Source organism: Ornithorhynchus anatinus, chromosome 12, assembly GCF_004115215.2.
Source record: "Ornithorhynchus anatinus isolate Pmale09 chromosome 12, mOrnAna1.pri.v4, whole genome shotgun sequence".
In the NCBI taxonomy this organism is placed as follows: domain Eukaryota; kingdom Metazoa; phylum Chordata; class Mammalia; order Monotremata; family Ornithorhynchidae; genus Ornithorhynchus; species Ornithorhynchus anatinus.
Window position 1 is genome coordinate 50,230,640 of NC_041739.1, and position 14,579 is coordinate 50,245,218.

General features: G+C 43.2%; 1 protein-coding gene and 1 non-coding gene across 5 annotated transcripts in view; one reads left to right on the forward strand and one right to left on the reverse strand.

Annotated features, from left to right (window-relative positions):
- STPG2 (sperm tail PG-rich repeat containing 2) overlaps nt 1-14,579 on the forward strand; it is a 419,016-nt gene that overhangs the window by 309,053 nt on the left and 95,384 nt on the right. The gene's annotated exons all lie outside the window — the stretch shown is intronic.
- LOC114815766 lies at nt 8,563-8,700 on the reverse strand. Its single transcript, XR_003763568.1, has one exon. It is a non-coding gene; the product is annotated as a small nucleolar RNA SNORA7 (small nucleolar RNA).

A 14,579-nucleotide genomic window follows, 5' to 3' on the forward strand; every position in this document is an offset into this window, starting at 1 on the left:
AATTATTATTATTATTGCCTCTTGTCTGCTCTGTGGTGTTGGGCAGGTTGCTTGACTTCTCTGTGCCTAAGATATCTCACCTGTATAATGGGGATTGAGACTGAAAGTCCCATGTGGGACAGGGCCTGTGCCCAACCTGATTTGCTTGTATCCACCCCAGTGCTTAGTACAGTGCCTGGCACATAGTAAGTGCTTAACAAATACTGTATATTTTTATGATTTATGCAGCAGCAGGGTAGAGGAAAGCCTGGTGTCAGGCTCCAAGAGACTGACAGCAATCTGATAGGGTGATTCAGTAAGTAATGAACGTGAGGTCTGTGGGGGACAAGAACTGTCTGATCTGATTATATTTCATCTACTTCAGTGCTCAGTACAGTGTTTTGCCCAGTGGAAATACTTAACAAATACCGCTATTATCATTGGCAAGAGCCCAGACTTGGGAGTCAGAGGTCATGGGTTCTAATCCTGGATTTGCTCCTTGTCTGCTGTGTGACTCTGGGCAAGTCACTTAACTTCTCTGTGCCTCAGTTCCCCTATCTGTAAAATGGGGATTAAAAGCATGAGCCCCACGTGGGACAACCTGATCACCTTGTATCCCCCCCAGCACTTAGAACAGTGCTAGGCACATAGTAAGTGCTTAACAGATACCATCATTATTATTAATATTTATATTGCCGTCTGTCTCCCCCTCTGGACTCTAAGCTCGTTGTGGTCAGGGAACATGTCTGCCAACACTGTCTTATTGAACTCTCTCCCAAGCGCTTAGTACAGAGCTCTGCACATTATTAGATGTCAGTATACCACTGATCATGATGATTGATATTATCAGCTACAACATTAAATAATTAAAAAACAGGCCTACAGTATTGCCCAAAAATTTTGTCAAGAGTCCTCAGCACTCAGGGTTAGACAACCAAGTTATTGAAGGAGTTCTGATCACTCAAAGAACCGGTAAAAACAAAGCCACTAAGATTGGAAAAAAAAGGCTTTAGGCAGTCGTATTTTCAGCACCCACCCCCGGGAAATCCTGCAGCCAAAGCGGTAATGGAGAGCGTAGCGTTGGCGATCAGCGGAATGCTGATGGATGACCTTCATGAGCCTTTCGGGGAGTCGGGTTCGTCCCTAGTCTAGGCCCCCACCCTCTCTGGATCTCAAAACTGACAGAGAAAACCAATTTGGCGGCATTGGCTCATGTCTGGCTGAGATACGGCCTGGGCCGGGGAGAAATCGAGGCGGGATCACGCCAACCGGTATTCCCTCTCAGCTAACTCGGCATCGTTTTCTCATCTTCGAGATTGGTGATCTGTGGAAGATTTAGGCCACCAACAAAAGCACATTGCCTATTTGTAACTTCTGGCTTTTTTCTAAGCAGTTTCACAGACCCCTAATCATTCTCCGTTCTTCACTGGGACGTAGTCCTCCGGATAGCACATAAAGTGGCTCCAGAGAACTAGGGCCAAACGTTTACCACATCATAAAGAATTTTAGCATGGATGAATTAATACTGTATATGTTTATAGTATAAATTAATACACTTACATATATATATTTATTGTTTGCACATATATTTGTGTAAACCTATACCTATAAAATGCAACCAAATCCAGGGAAGCAGCATGGTGTAGGGGAAAAAACACAGGTCTGGGAGTCAGAGGACTTGGGTTCTAATCCCAGCTCTGCCACTTACCTGCTGGGTGACCTTGGGCAATCACTTCACTTCTTGGTTACTTCAACTGCAAAATGGAATTTCAATACCGACTCCCCCTCCTACTTGGACTGTGAAGCCCCATGTGGGACAGGGACTATTCCTGATGTGATGAATTTATATCTGTCCCACTACTTAGAACAGTGCTTGACACAGAGTAGTCGTTCAACCAATATCATAAAAATACGTGTGTGTATAGATTCAAATTATAAAACAGAATGCTATATATATCACAAATAATATACATTTATGTATGCATTTGTATGGTATTTGTTATGTATATAATGGTGTTAAGCACTTAATATGTGTCAAACACTGTTCTAAGCACTGAACAGCAAAGAAAAGCAGATCCCTTTACTCAGAGGGGCCCCACAGATGAGCACAGGAATGTCAGGACTTTCCACAGACTGTGGGCCCCTTACTTGGAAGAGATCGCACTACCAACAGACTGTTCAGTGCAGAAAGATTTCCCTACATCTCCAAGGCGCTAGAAGATTGGAAGTGTTCAGACAGTTTGTGCCATTCAGTAGAATTCCCTCTCCTTTACCTCACGACGACTGTCCCCAAAGCCCTGACCTCATTTTTCTTCTCACTGAAATTCCAAGGTAACTGATGATCCACAACTAATTAGAAGCTTACATTCAGTGGACAGGGCTGCTATTGGCATTTTGATGGATTCCTATAAATAATAAGCTCAGGATACGCAAGACCCCATGAATATTTGATATCGGTTATAGCCCACTGCTGAGAGGTGTTTTGGGTACCTTATTGTGGTTTTGCCCAGTGTCCTTCCCACGTGCTATTAATGGTGCTTTTGTCTCTCTCGCTTTTATTTTGATGCTATTTGTTAAGCGCTTACTGTGTGCTAAATATTTGTACTAAACACTAGGGTAGGTACAATATACTTAGACTGGACCCAGTCCCTTTCCCACACGGGGTTCACAGACTAAGAAGGAGGGAGAGCGGGTATTAGATCCCTGTTTTAATGCTGAGGTGACTGAGACACCAAGAAGTGAAATGACTTGTCCAAGGTTCGGGCAGCAGATAAGTGGCAAAACCGGCATTCGAACCCAATGTCCTCTGGCTCCCAGGTTTGTAATAATGTTGAATAATAATGGTTGTATTTATTAAGTACTTTGTGTCAAGCAACGTGCTACATAGAAGAATCATCAGATGGGACACAGTCCAAGGCCTTTGTGGGACTCCCAATCTAAAGGGGAGGGAGAACAGACATTTTTTCCCCTTTCATAAAAGGAGGAGGAAACTGAATCACAGAGATTCATTCATTCAGTAGTATTTACTGAACGCTTACTATGTGCAGAACACTGTACTAAGCGCTTGGAATGTACAATCCGGCAACAGATAGAGACAATCCCTGCTCAATGACGGGCTTACAGTCTAATCAGGGGAGACATTCGGACAAAAACAAGACAACATAATCACAATAAATAGAATCAAGGGGATTATTATGTGTCTTGCCTCAGATCACACCGCCAGCAAATGGAGGCTGAAGGAGATGTATGTATATCTTAGATCATTTTAGATTATTTTAGGGCATTTAGATATATTGGATCTCATTGATCTATTTCACGGAAACAAGTCATACAAACTGCAAATGGCAGCTAGGAGTGGAACCTGGACCTGCTTTCATTCATTCATTCAGTCAGTCAGTAAGTCAGTAAGTCAGTCATCTTTAATGAGTGCTTACTGTGTGCAGAAAACTGTACTAAGTGCTTGGGAAAGATCGATACAACAATGAACAGTGACATTTCCTGCCCATAATGAGCTTACAGTCTGGTTGGGCGCTGAGACGGGCATGGGGCAGACATCAATACAAATAAATAAAATGACAGATGTGTACATAAGTGCTGTGGGGCAGGGAGGGGGGAGGAGCAGAAGGAGCAAGTCAGGGCAACGCAGAAGGGAGTGGGAGAGGAGGAAAAGTGGGGCTTGTTACGGCAAGGCCTCTTGGAGGAGATGTGATTTCTGACATACAGACCCGGCTCTTTCCATTAAGCCAAACTGTCTCCCTTGGAAGGTCAAAGGCCAGAACTTCAGAAAGGAGTTCTTCAACCTATTCAACTTAAACAAGCAATCAACCTGCTCCACAAAGACGAAAACTGACAGGAGTCAAAGTTGGCCAGAAAACAAAGCCAAATCATAGAAATATTTCTACCCCAACACTAAGAGCTTTAAAAATAGCACCAGGGAAACCTGGAGGCTCTTTTACAACCCTATATTAGTAGCTCAGATAATATAAATGTCATCGAATAAAAAGGACAGGTGATAATATCAAAACTTGGCGAGTCAAAAGGAGTAAACATTTGGCTTTTTGAAAAACGGACCGCCCACCCAGTTGAGAACAAAGAAAGAGAGCCTGGGAAGGGGCAAACAGGCATTGAGGTAGGCCCCAAAATAGAATGAGGAAAAAATTGCTCGATACCGGGAGTTAGTAACAAAAGGTTTTCTAGATATGCCCAAAGAAACTAGCTGAGTAGAGAATTTCTGGGGCTACTTGATGATTATATTCAAGTGGCCTTTATGTATTTAGTCGGGAGGCTTAACACAGCCTTTAAGTTAGGCCTTAAAACAAAGATGTTTGTGAGACCCTCATCCCCAAAATAGTTTTCAGAGCAGACAGCTGGGAGCATAAATAATCATAATAATGAGCATAATAATAGCGATAGTAATAAATAATCATGGCATTCATTAGGGCCTGGAACAAATTGTGCTGCTGGAAATTTGAAGATGTTTGATCAGCTTGGGCTGGAGTTGCTGAGTATTTATAACTGCCCCAATGGATAGGGGATGAGGCTGAAGGAGATGTATGTATATTTTAAATCATTTTAGATTATTTTAGGGCATTTAGATATATTGGATCTCATTGATCTATTTCACGGAAACAAGACAACCAAACTGAATGACTTGAGCCTGATCCATCTGAAGGAAATTGAAGGGAAATCCCTTGCACAGTGCTCTGCTTACAGTAAGCGCTCAGAAAATACCACTGATTGATTGATTGAGTACCACAACATGAGATGGGAGGGAGGGCAGAAGTTCCAGTTTCCTGGAATGTTTCTGCTGTGTCTTCTGGGCCTCTGCATTTTTGATGAGCTGCCGATCGACTGTGGAAAAATCCAGGTCGGAACCTGGATAGAGAAGCAGTCTTGCCTAGTAGATAGAACATGGACCTGGAAGTCAGAAAGACCTGGGTTCTAATCCCAGCTCTGCCACTTGTCTGCTGTGTGACCCTGGCCAAATTATTTAACTTCACTGTGCCTCAGTTACCTCATCTATAAAATGGGGATTAAAACTTTCTATCTAGGCCAGAGCTTAGTACAGTGCCTGGCACATTTAACAAATACCATTAAAAAGCAAACAAACAAACGCAATTGCTGGCAAGCAAGTGGTCCCTGCTGGGGCATTTCAAGAATTAGAAATGTCGGGTGCCTGCTTGACTACTGGCCTGCTTGTGAATTGATTTAGGGATTATAAACTAAGTGTAGAGTCTTTGGGCTTTCACAGAGGAACAGGGTGGCTTAGTGGGTCTGGAATTCATTCATTCATTCAAATTTATTGAGCAACCACTGTGTGTAAAGTACTGTACTAAACTCCTGGGAGAGTACAATATAACGATCAACAGAGACATTCGGGACCTGGTTCTATTCCCGGCTCTTTCGTTTGCCTGCTATGTGACCTTTGGCGAATCGCTTCACTTCTCTGTGCCTCAGTTCCCTCCTCTGTAAAATGGGTATTCAATGCCCGTTCTCCCTCCTACTTAGATTATGGGCTCTGTGTGGGTAGGAGATTGTGTCTGACCTGATTATTTTGTATCCCTGCTTTGGCTATTTTTTTGTTGTGGTTGTTGTTTTAAATGGCATTTACTAAGCGCTTATTATATGCCAGGCACTGTCCTAAGAACTGGGGTAGATAAAAGCAAATCGGGTTGGACACAGTCCCTGTCCCACATGGGGCTCACAGTTTCAATCCCCCATTTTACAGATGAGGTAAGTGAAGCATAGAGAAGTAAAGTGCCTTGCTCAAGGTCACATACCAGACAAGTGGCAGAGCCAAGATTAGAACCCAGGTCCTTCTGACTCCCATGTCCCTCTTCTATCCACTAGGCCACACTGCTTCTCTAGTTTTTCAGGCCACCACTCTCCCCACCTTCACAACTCACCTAAAATTACATCCACCGAGAGGCCTTCCCCGACTAAGCCCTCATTTCAGCTACTCCCTCTCCCTTTTGCATCCCCTATGCCCTTGAAGCACTTGTTATTCACACCACCCCTCGATCTTTATATATTATTATATTCATATTTATTCATATATTATATTCATAAGGTATCTTAATGTCTGCCTCCCTCTCTAGACCATAAATTCCTTGTGGGCCGGGAACGCGTTTACCAACCCTGTTGTAATTCACTCTCCCAAGCGCTTAGTACAGTGCTGTGCACACAGTAAGCGCTCAATAAATACCATGGTTCAGTTGATTGGTTGTTAAAGCCTTCACCTTTCTTCCTTAATGTAGAGAGTTTTCCAAGTTGGGTGCTCTTTCTTTCTTTTGAGTTTTGCCAGTTTCGCGATAGAAGCATCAGGATTAATGGCTGAGCGAACCTAAAAATACCTTAATGGCCAATTCCTATTGGAAACAATTAGTTCTCTGAGTTTCTGTGTTTTTCAGCCTGCGATAACCACTATTTGGAGCAAGGAGAAGTCAGGAAAATCGAGTGCTTGTACCGCATCCATGATAAATCAATATAACCGACTCCAATCTAATACACCCAAGTAGATCACATAGGAAATGGAAAGCTATCTTCTAGAATGATCGGACACTTCTATTAAGCCATCTTAAAATGTTGTATGGATAGAGCATGTTAGACTTTCTAAATGTTTATAAGACTGTGGTCTCTATCCATTCTGTATGAGCAGGTACTATATTTAGAAAAAGAGGTCTTTCCCAGAAGTGTGCTTGGCTGTTGAATTATTTTGCGAAAAAACATGCTTTTGGTCATTTAGACACACTCCATTCTGTTGAGGTAAACTGGTTTTAAGTTGTCGTTCCAACTGACTTTATTGGATTGTACTCTCCCAAACACTTAGTACAGTGATTTGTATATGGTAAGCACTCAATAAAAAAATACCACTGATTGATGGTTGGATTGATTAGGAGATTCTTGTATCTGTTCCTTTCTGAGAATGGAATGATTCTGAGCACCATCTTTTGTTCACTTGTCACCTTTTCTTCCCTTTCTGTTTCCTCTTTCTTTTCCTCTCTCTTTTCTATTTTCTTCACTATCCTCCTCCACTCCTTTAGAGCCACTCTATGCATCTCTGAACATCTCCGGATTTTTTTATTACTATTGCTTTTATTATTACTACTACTATATTACTATTATTATTATTTTTAAGCACTTCCTACCTTCCAAGCCCTGGAATAGCTATAACAATAACATGCGGTATTTGTTCAGCACTTCCTATCTGCCAGTCACTGTATTAAGTGCTGGGGTAGACACAAGCTAATAATAATAATGGCATTTGTTAAGCACTAACTATGTGTGCAGCACTGTTCTAAGTGCTGGGGGCGATGTTACAAGGTGAACAGGTTGTCCCTCATGGGGCTCACAGTCTTTATTCCCATTTTACAGATGAGGGAACTGAGGCACAGTTCCCAAAATCACACAGGTTACAAGCGACGGGGCCGGGATTAGAACCCATGACCTCTGACTCCCAAGCCCGGGCTCTGAGCCACACTGCTTCCCTAATCAGGTTGGACACAGTCCCTGTCCCACATGGGGCTCAGAGCCTCAATCCCCATTTTATAGATGAGGTAACTGAGGCCCAGAGAAGTGCAGTGACTTGCCCAAGGTCACACTGCAGACAAGTGGAGCAACCAAGTGGTAGTTCTGGGATTAGAACCCGTGCCCTTCTGACTCCCAGGCCCATGCTCTCTGCACTATGTGAATCAGAGCAGCCTGGCTCAGTGGAAAGAGCACGGGTTTAGGAGTCAGAGGTCATGGGTTCTAATCCTGGCTCCGCCACTTGTCAGCTGTGTGACTTTGGGCAAGTCACTTAACTTCTTGGTGCCTCAGTTACCTCATCTGTAAAATGGGGATTAAGACTGTGAGCGTCATATGGGACAACCTAATTACTTTGTATCTACCCCAGCACTTAGAACAGTGCTCGGCACATAGTAAACGCTTAACAAATACCGACATTATTATCAGACACAGTGCCTGTCCCATATGGGACTCTCAGTCTAAATGGGAGGGAGAGGAGGGATTGAATTCCCATTTTTCAGATGAGGAAACTGGACAAAGAGAAGTGAAGTGACCTTCCCAACGTCACACAACAATCCACTAGCAGAGCTGGGATTAGAACTGTGTCCTCTGTCTCCCAGCCTCGTGCTTTTTCCACCAAGCTATGCTGTTACTACTCTTATCCTTCCTTTCCCTCCTTTCTCAGCAGTTCTTTTTTCCACTGCTGTTCCTTTTCCATTGGAATTTAGAGGGTCAGAGAATTTCAACACCTCAGGCTCCGGAGGTAATGAACCGAAGGAAGGAAGTAGCTTATTTCTAATCGATCAGTCGAGTATTTACTGTGCGCCAAGCACTGTACTAACTGCTTAGGAGAGTCTTGTCTTATGCCGTCGAGTCGTCTCCGACCCATAGCAACGCCATGGACACACCTCTCCTAGAACGCCTTACCTCTATCTGCAATCGTTCTGATAGTGGAACCAGAGTTTTCTTGGTAAAAATATGGAAGTGGTTTAGCATCGCCTTCTTCCGCGCAGTAAACTTGAGTCTCCACCCTCGACTCTCTCCCGTGCCGCTGCTGCCCGGCACGGGTGAGTTTTGCCTTGTAGCAGACGGCCTTCCGCTCGCTACCCACTGCCCAAGCTAGGAATGAAATGGACAGGCCTCTGCTTGACTCTCCCTCCCGTAGCCGAGACTGGTAGAGGACTGGAAACTCTCCAGGTGCGACCCCGAGAGGACCTGAGGTGAATACAATATAACAATATTACAGAGCTGGTAGACACATCCCCTGCCCACAAGAAGTAGCTTTTACCCTGAGTCGGAAGGGGAAATAATAAACACAACAGTATAATAGAAACTAATTCTGCACTGTTAAGGTCTAGTATTTTGCTTTTAGTAGAAGATGAGAGTTTATAATTGAATTGCTCACTAATTTGGTTTGCAAAAGAAGATGTCTTGTGCATAAGCAAGAACAAAATCAAGATCTTGTTTATCCAGGCAATGGCAAGATTTGAATGGCTCTAGACCTTTCTGGCGTGATATTCTCTCCACTGTCTAGGCAAACAGTGATCTGTGAGAATCAATAAATCAGTTAAAAGTAAAAGGTTGTTTTTTTTTTCCATTTACAGAAGTGCTGTCAGTTAAATCCTAACTTTCCAATTAGAAAGAATGAAGATCGTAAACTTGTCCCAGCTTAAAGTAGCTTCAGAGTATTCTGGCCTCTGATGTTATTTAACATGTGATTCCGTTTGCTAGGACTCAAAGATGAATAGTAAATGGAAACGGAAAATGAAGCAGTAAATTTAGCAGCTCCTCAAACGTTCCAATAAAAAAAGGGGGATGAAACTTTTTATTTATTTTCTATCTCCTAAAGCTGTATTTCAAACCAAAGAAAATTTAGTAAAAACCTTTGAGAAGTGTGTCGCTGGTGAGGCTTTTCCACTTTGTAGTGTTTCATTTTGTGGAGTTTCAAGCACTTAAAACTTCTTCTCCATCACAATTTCTTTGGCAGATTTTTCCTCCTCATAGTGAGGAAAGAGGAAAGTCAGTGTCCCACATCAAATAGCGTAATTTATTTTAATTTCTGACAGTGGGCATTTTAAGGTTGAGGTCTGCGGTGAATTTCTTTTATAACTAAGATTTCCTCCATTATGTAGATAAACATTTGTGTGGACATCAAATATCTTTCTACTATATTCTTTTTCAGTGCTTCCTGGAAAGTTGGCCACATGACAGGAAGAAACAGAAATCACTGATTGTCCGATTCAGATTGGTTAGCGGTATTTATTGTGATTGCCAGTGACCATATTGAATGCTAAATGAGAACATGTTCTAGTCAGAAAGCAGCATGGCCTAGAGAAAAAAAAGCACAGGCCTGGGAGTCAGAGGACCTGGGTTCTAATCCTGGCTCTGCCACTTATCAGCTGTATGACATTGGGCAAGTCACTTAACTTCTCTGTGCCTCAGTTACCTCATTTGCAAAGTGAGGATTCAATACCTGTCTCCCTCTTACTTAGACTGTGAGTCCCATATGAGACCTGATGATCTTGTATCTATTCGAGAATTTAAGACAGTGCTTGACACATAGTAAGTGCTTAAGAAATACCACAATTATTATTACTGTTACTCCCTCCTCATTAGCTTTTGAGCCAAATGTGGGACAGGGACTTTATCCCTATTACAGTATAGTATTACAGCACTCGACTGTGCTTAATGACTTCCATAATGAATTATAATTATTAGAAATCAGCAAGTATTTTGGCTTTACACATTTTCTGGACTTCATGAATGGCACAAAAATTTTTGGTCTTTTGCCTGAGCTGATTCAGCCCCATTCAGCTTGGAGACCCTTGATCTCAGGGCCTGAAATAAAGAAATGGAATTTTCTTACCTGTTTTTTCACATCTGATTTGTTGGTTACAGTTTGATCTCAGAACCTTCAGAAATCTCTCTCTTTCCTTCTCCATTTGGCTCAGTGATTTCAAAGCCTTACTGTATCAAAGAGGTACAGCACTGCCTTGTAGAAGTACATTCCAAGCACTTGTACAGTGCTCTGCACATAGTAAGCAGGCAATAAATATGATTGAATGAATTGGTGGAATTTATTGAATGCTTACTGTGGGAAGAGCACTGTAGTTGCTCGTATTAAGTACAATCCCAGCTCTGCCACTTCTCAGCTGCGTGACTGTGGGCAAGTCACTTCAGTTCTCTGTGCCTCAGTTACCTCATCTGTAAAATGGGGATTAACTGTGAGCCTCACGTGGAACAACCCCAGCACTTAGAACAGTGCTCTGCACATAGTAAGCGCTTAACAAATACCAACATTATTATTAAGAGTAGTAATAGTGTGTATTGAGCATCCACTGTTTTCAGCATACTGTACTAAGCACCTAGAGAATACTAAACAGAGAAGTAACAAGTTTCTTGCCCACAAGGAGCTTCAACTCTAATGGGGCAGCCATCAATCTATGGGATTTTTTGTGCGCTTACTTTGTTCAGACACTGTACTAAGCATTTGGGAAACTACAATGCAAAAGAGTTGATAGGCACTTCCCTGATTGGTTTCTGTTGCTATTAACCTTTCCTGACCCTACCCATTTCCCTCCTTGCTGTGCAACCTATGATTTTGAGTCCTTACTTGCTAAACACTTAAAAATAATAATAATAATGGTATTTATTAAGTGTTTACTATGTGCCAGGCACTGTATTAAGGGCTAAGAACTCATCCCACTCTTCACACCCACAGCACTTTTGTACATATCTTTATATATATTTTTATTTATCTTTATTATATCTTTTTAAATATATATATATGTCTTTATATATATATCATATGGTAAGTGCTCAATAAATGCCACTGATTGATTAACTAATAAATTGAAATGCATCATCATTGTCAGGCATATTTCATTTTTGTTTTTTTAAATGGTATTTGTTAAATTTTTACTATTATGCCAGGCACTGTAGGTTGTAAGCTCATTGTAGGCAGGGAATATGTCTGTTTAGTGTGATATTGTACTTTCCCTAGTGTTTAGTACATTGCTCTGCACACAGTAAGTGTTCAGTACATACGATTGAATTAATACTAAGCACTGGGATAGATACAAGCTAATCAGGTTAGACTCAGTCCATGTCCCACATGAGGCTCACAGTCTTAATCTCCATTTTACAGATGAGGGAACTGAGGGACAGAGAAGTTAAGTGACTTGCCCAAAGTCATACAGCAGTCAAGTGATGGAGTTAGAATTAGAACCCAGATCCTCTGACTCCTGACCTGTGCTCTTTCTACTAGACAAATGGGATGAGATGACTAGAAATCTTGATTGATGGGGACAGTGATGAAATTTAAGATTTGGTCCTGTCCACCAAAAAAAACCTAAGCGACCCTTCAAGAGCCACTTGAAGTCTCACATTTGGCTGGGGTGGCGGGAATGTTTGATTGGGTGGGTACGTCAAGGATCAGCTAACGCTGCTGTATCGTACTCTCCCAAGTGCTCAGTACAGTGAGAGAAGCAGCGTGGCTCACTGGAAAGAGCACGGGCTTTGGAGTGAGAGGTCATGGGTTCGAACCCCGGCTCTGTCACTTGCCAGCTGTGTGACTTTGGGCAAGTCACTTAACTTCTCGGTGCCTCAGTTCCCTCATCTGTAAAATGGGGATTAAGACTGTGAGCCCCACGTGGGACAACCTGATTCCCTTGTGTCTACCCCAGCGCTTAGAACAGTGCTCGGCACATAGTAAGCGCTTAACAAATACCAACATTATTATTATTATTACAGTGTTCTGCACATATTAAGCGCTCAGTAAATTCCACTGATTGAGTTACAGTCACCATGGTGATGGTGGGAATGGGGCAGCGGACTTGGGCTCCTCTTCCTCCCTGTGCTGTCTGTATTCTCTGGTGGCCGCGCCTGCCTCTTATGCCGCTGACATCACCGCCGTGACTCCCTGGGACTGTCCACGGACCACTCAGTGCTTCCCACCCTCTCCAGGTCCTTCTGTCGAGTCTCAGTCACTGGAGAGGACTGGAAGTCCTGGGAATGAGAATGGCCACTGCTTCAGCCCAGGTGGGAACAGAATCAGCTGCATCTCTGGCCCGGAACACCCTCCCTCCTCATATCTGACAGACCATTACTCTCCTTCTTTCAAAGCCTTACTAAAGGCACACCTCCTCCAAGAAACCTTCCATGACTAAGCCCTCCGTTCCCCTCCTCCCATTCGCCCTGGCTTGCTCCCTTTATTCATCTTCCCTCCAGCAGCCCCACAGTACTTCCGTACAGAACCGTTATTTATTTATTTACTTACGTTAATCTCTGCCTCCCCCTCTAGACTGTAAACTCACTGCGGGCAGGGAATGTGTCTTTTAGATGGTTGTATTGTACACTCCTTAGCGCTTAATACAGTGCTTTGCTCAAGTAAGTGCTCAATAAGTACCTTCAATCGTATTTATTTAATGCTTACTGGGTGCAGAGCCCTGTACTAAGCGCTTGGAAACTACAATTCACTGACTGACTGCCTGACTCCAGCCCCATTGATGGACTTGTGGGTTTACCTCAGGGACCAGGTGGAAGTTCAACATGAGTGGGGGGCCCCAGGTAATAATAATAATAATAATGTTGGTATTTGTTAAGTGCTTACTATGTGCAGAGCACTTTTCTAAGCGCTGGGATAGATACAGGGTAATCAGGTTGTCCCACGTGAGGCTCACAGTCTTAATCCCCATTTTACAGATGAGGGAACAGAGAAGTTAAGTTAAGTAACTTGCCCACAGTCGCACAGCTGACAAGTGGCAGAGCGGGGGATTCGAATCCATGACCTCTGACTCCCAAACCCATGCTCTTTCCACTGAGCCACGCAGCAAAGGATTGACCTATTGAGGTAGAACTGCCAACTTCCCCCAGCCATGGTTGGAGTGGCCTTCAAACAATCCATCCATCAATCAGTCATATTTATTGAGTGCTTACAGTGTGCAGACCACTGTACTAAGTGCTTGGGAGAGTACAGTACAACAGAATTGGTAGACACGCTCCCTGCCCACCATGAGCTTGAGAAGCAGCGTGGCTCAGTGGAAAGAGCATGGGCTTTGGAGTCAGGGCTCATGAGTTCGAATCCCAGCTCTGCCACTTGTCGGCTGTGTGACTGTGGGCAAGTCACTTAACTTCTCTGTGCCTCAGTTCCCTCATCTGTAAAATGGGGATTAAGACTGTGAGCCCCACGTGGGACAACCTGATTCCCCTATGTCTACCCCAGCACTTAGAACAGTGCTCGGCACATAGTAAGCGCTTAACAAATACCAACATTATTATGAGCTTATAGTCTAGACGGGGAGACATTAGTATGAAGAAATAAATTACCGATAGGTACATTAATGTTGTGGGGCTGAGGGAGAGATGAAAAAAAGGGAAAAAATCCAAGCATAAGGGAGACAGAGAGAGAGTGGGAGAAGATGAAATAAGGGTTTAATCAGGGAAAACCTCTTGGAGAACTAACCCTTCTTTTCCTTTTCTTCCATTCCCTTCTGTATCACCCTGACTTGCTCACTTTATTCATCCTCCCTCCCAGTCCCAAAGCACTTATCTGTCATTTGTTTATTTGCATTAATGCCCGTCTCCCCCTTTAGACTGTAAACTTGATGTAGGCAGGGAGTCTGTCCATTAAATTGTTATATTGTACTCCCTCATGCCCTTAGTACAGTGCTCTTTAAATGTGATCGATCAATTGAGTTGTGCCTTCAATAAAACTTTGGAGTCGGGGAGACTAATTGTCTGTCGGATATGAAGAGGGAGGGTGTCCCAGGCCAGAGGTGGGTTGTGGGGGAGAGGTTGGTGTTGAGATAGACGAGAGCAAGGTACAGTGAGCAGGTTGGCATTAGAGGAGTGGAGTGCGTGGGCTGAATTGCTGTGGGAGAGCAGCGAGGTGAGGTAGGAAGGGGCGAGGTGATTGAGGGCTTTAAAGCTGATGGTGAGGAGTTTCTGTTTGATTTAAAGGTGATTTATCATTATTATTATTATTGTCATTTTTAATGGTATACTTACTATGTACCAGGCACACTACTGAACACTGGGGTAAATACAAGCTGTACACAGGCCGTGTCCCACATGGGGCTCACAATCTTAGCCCC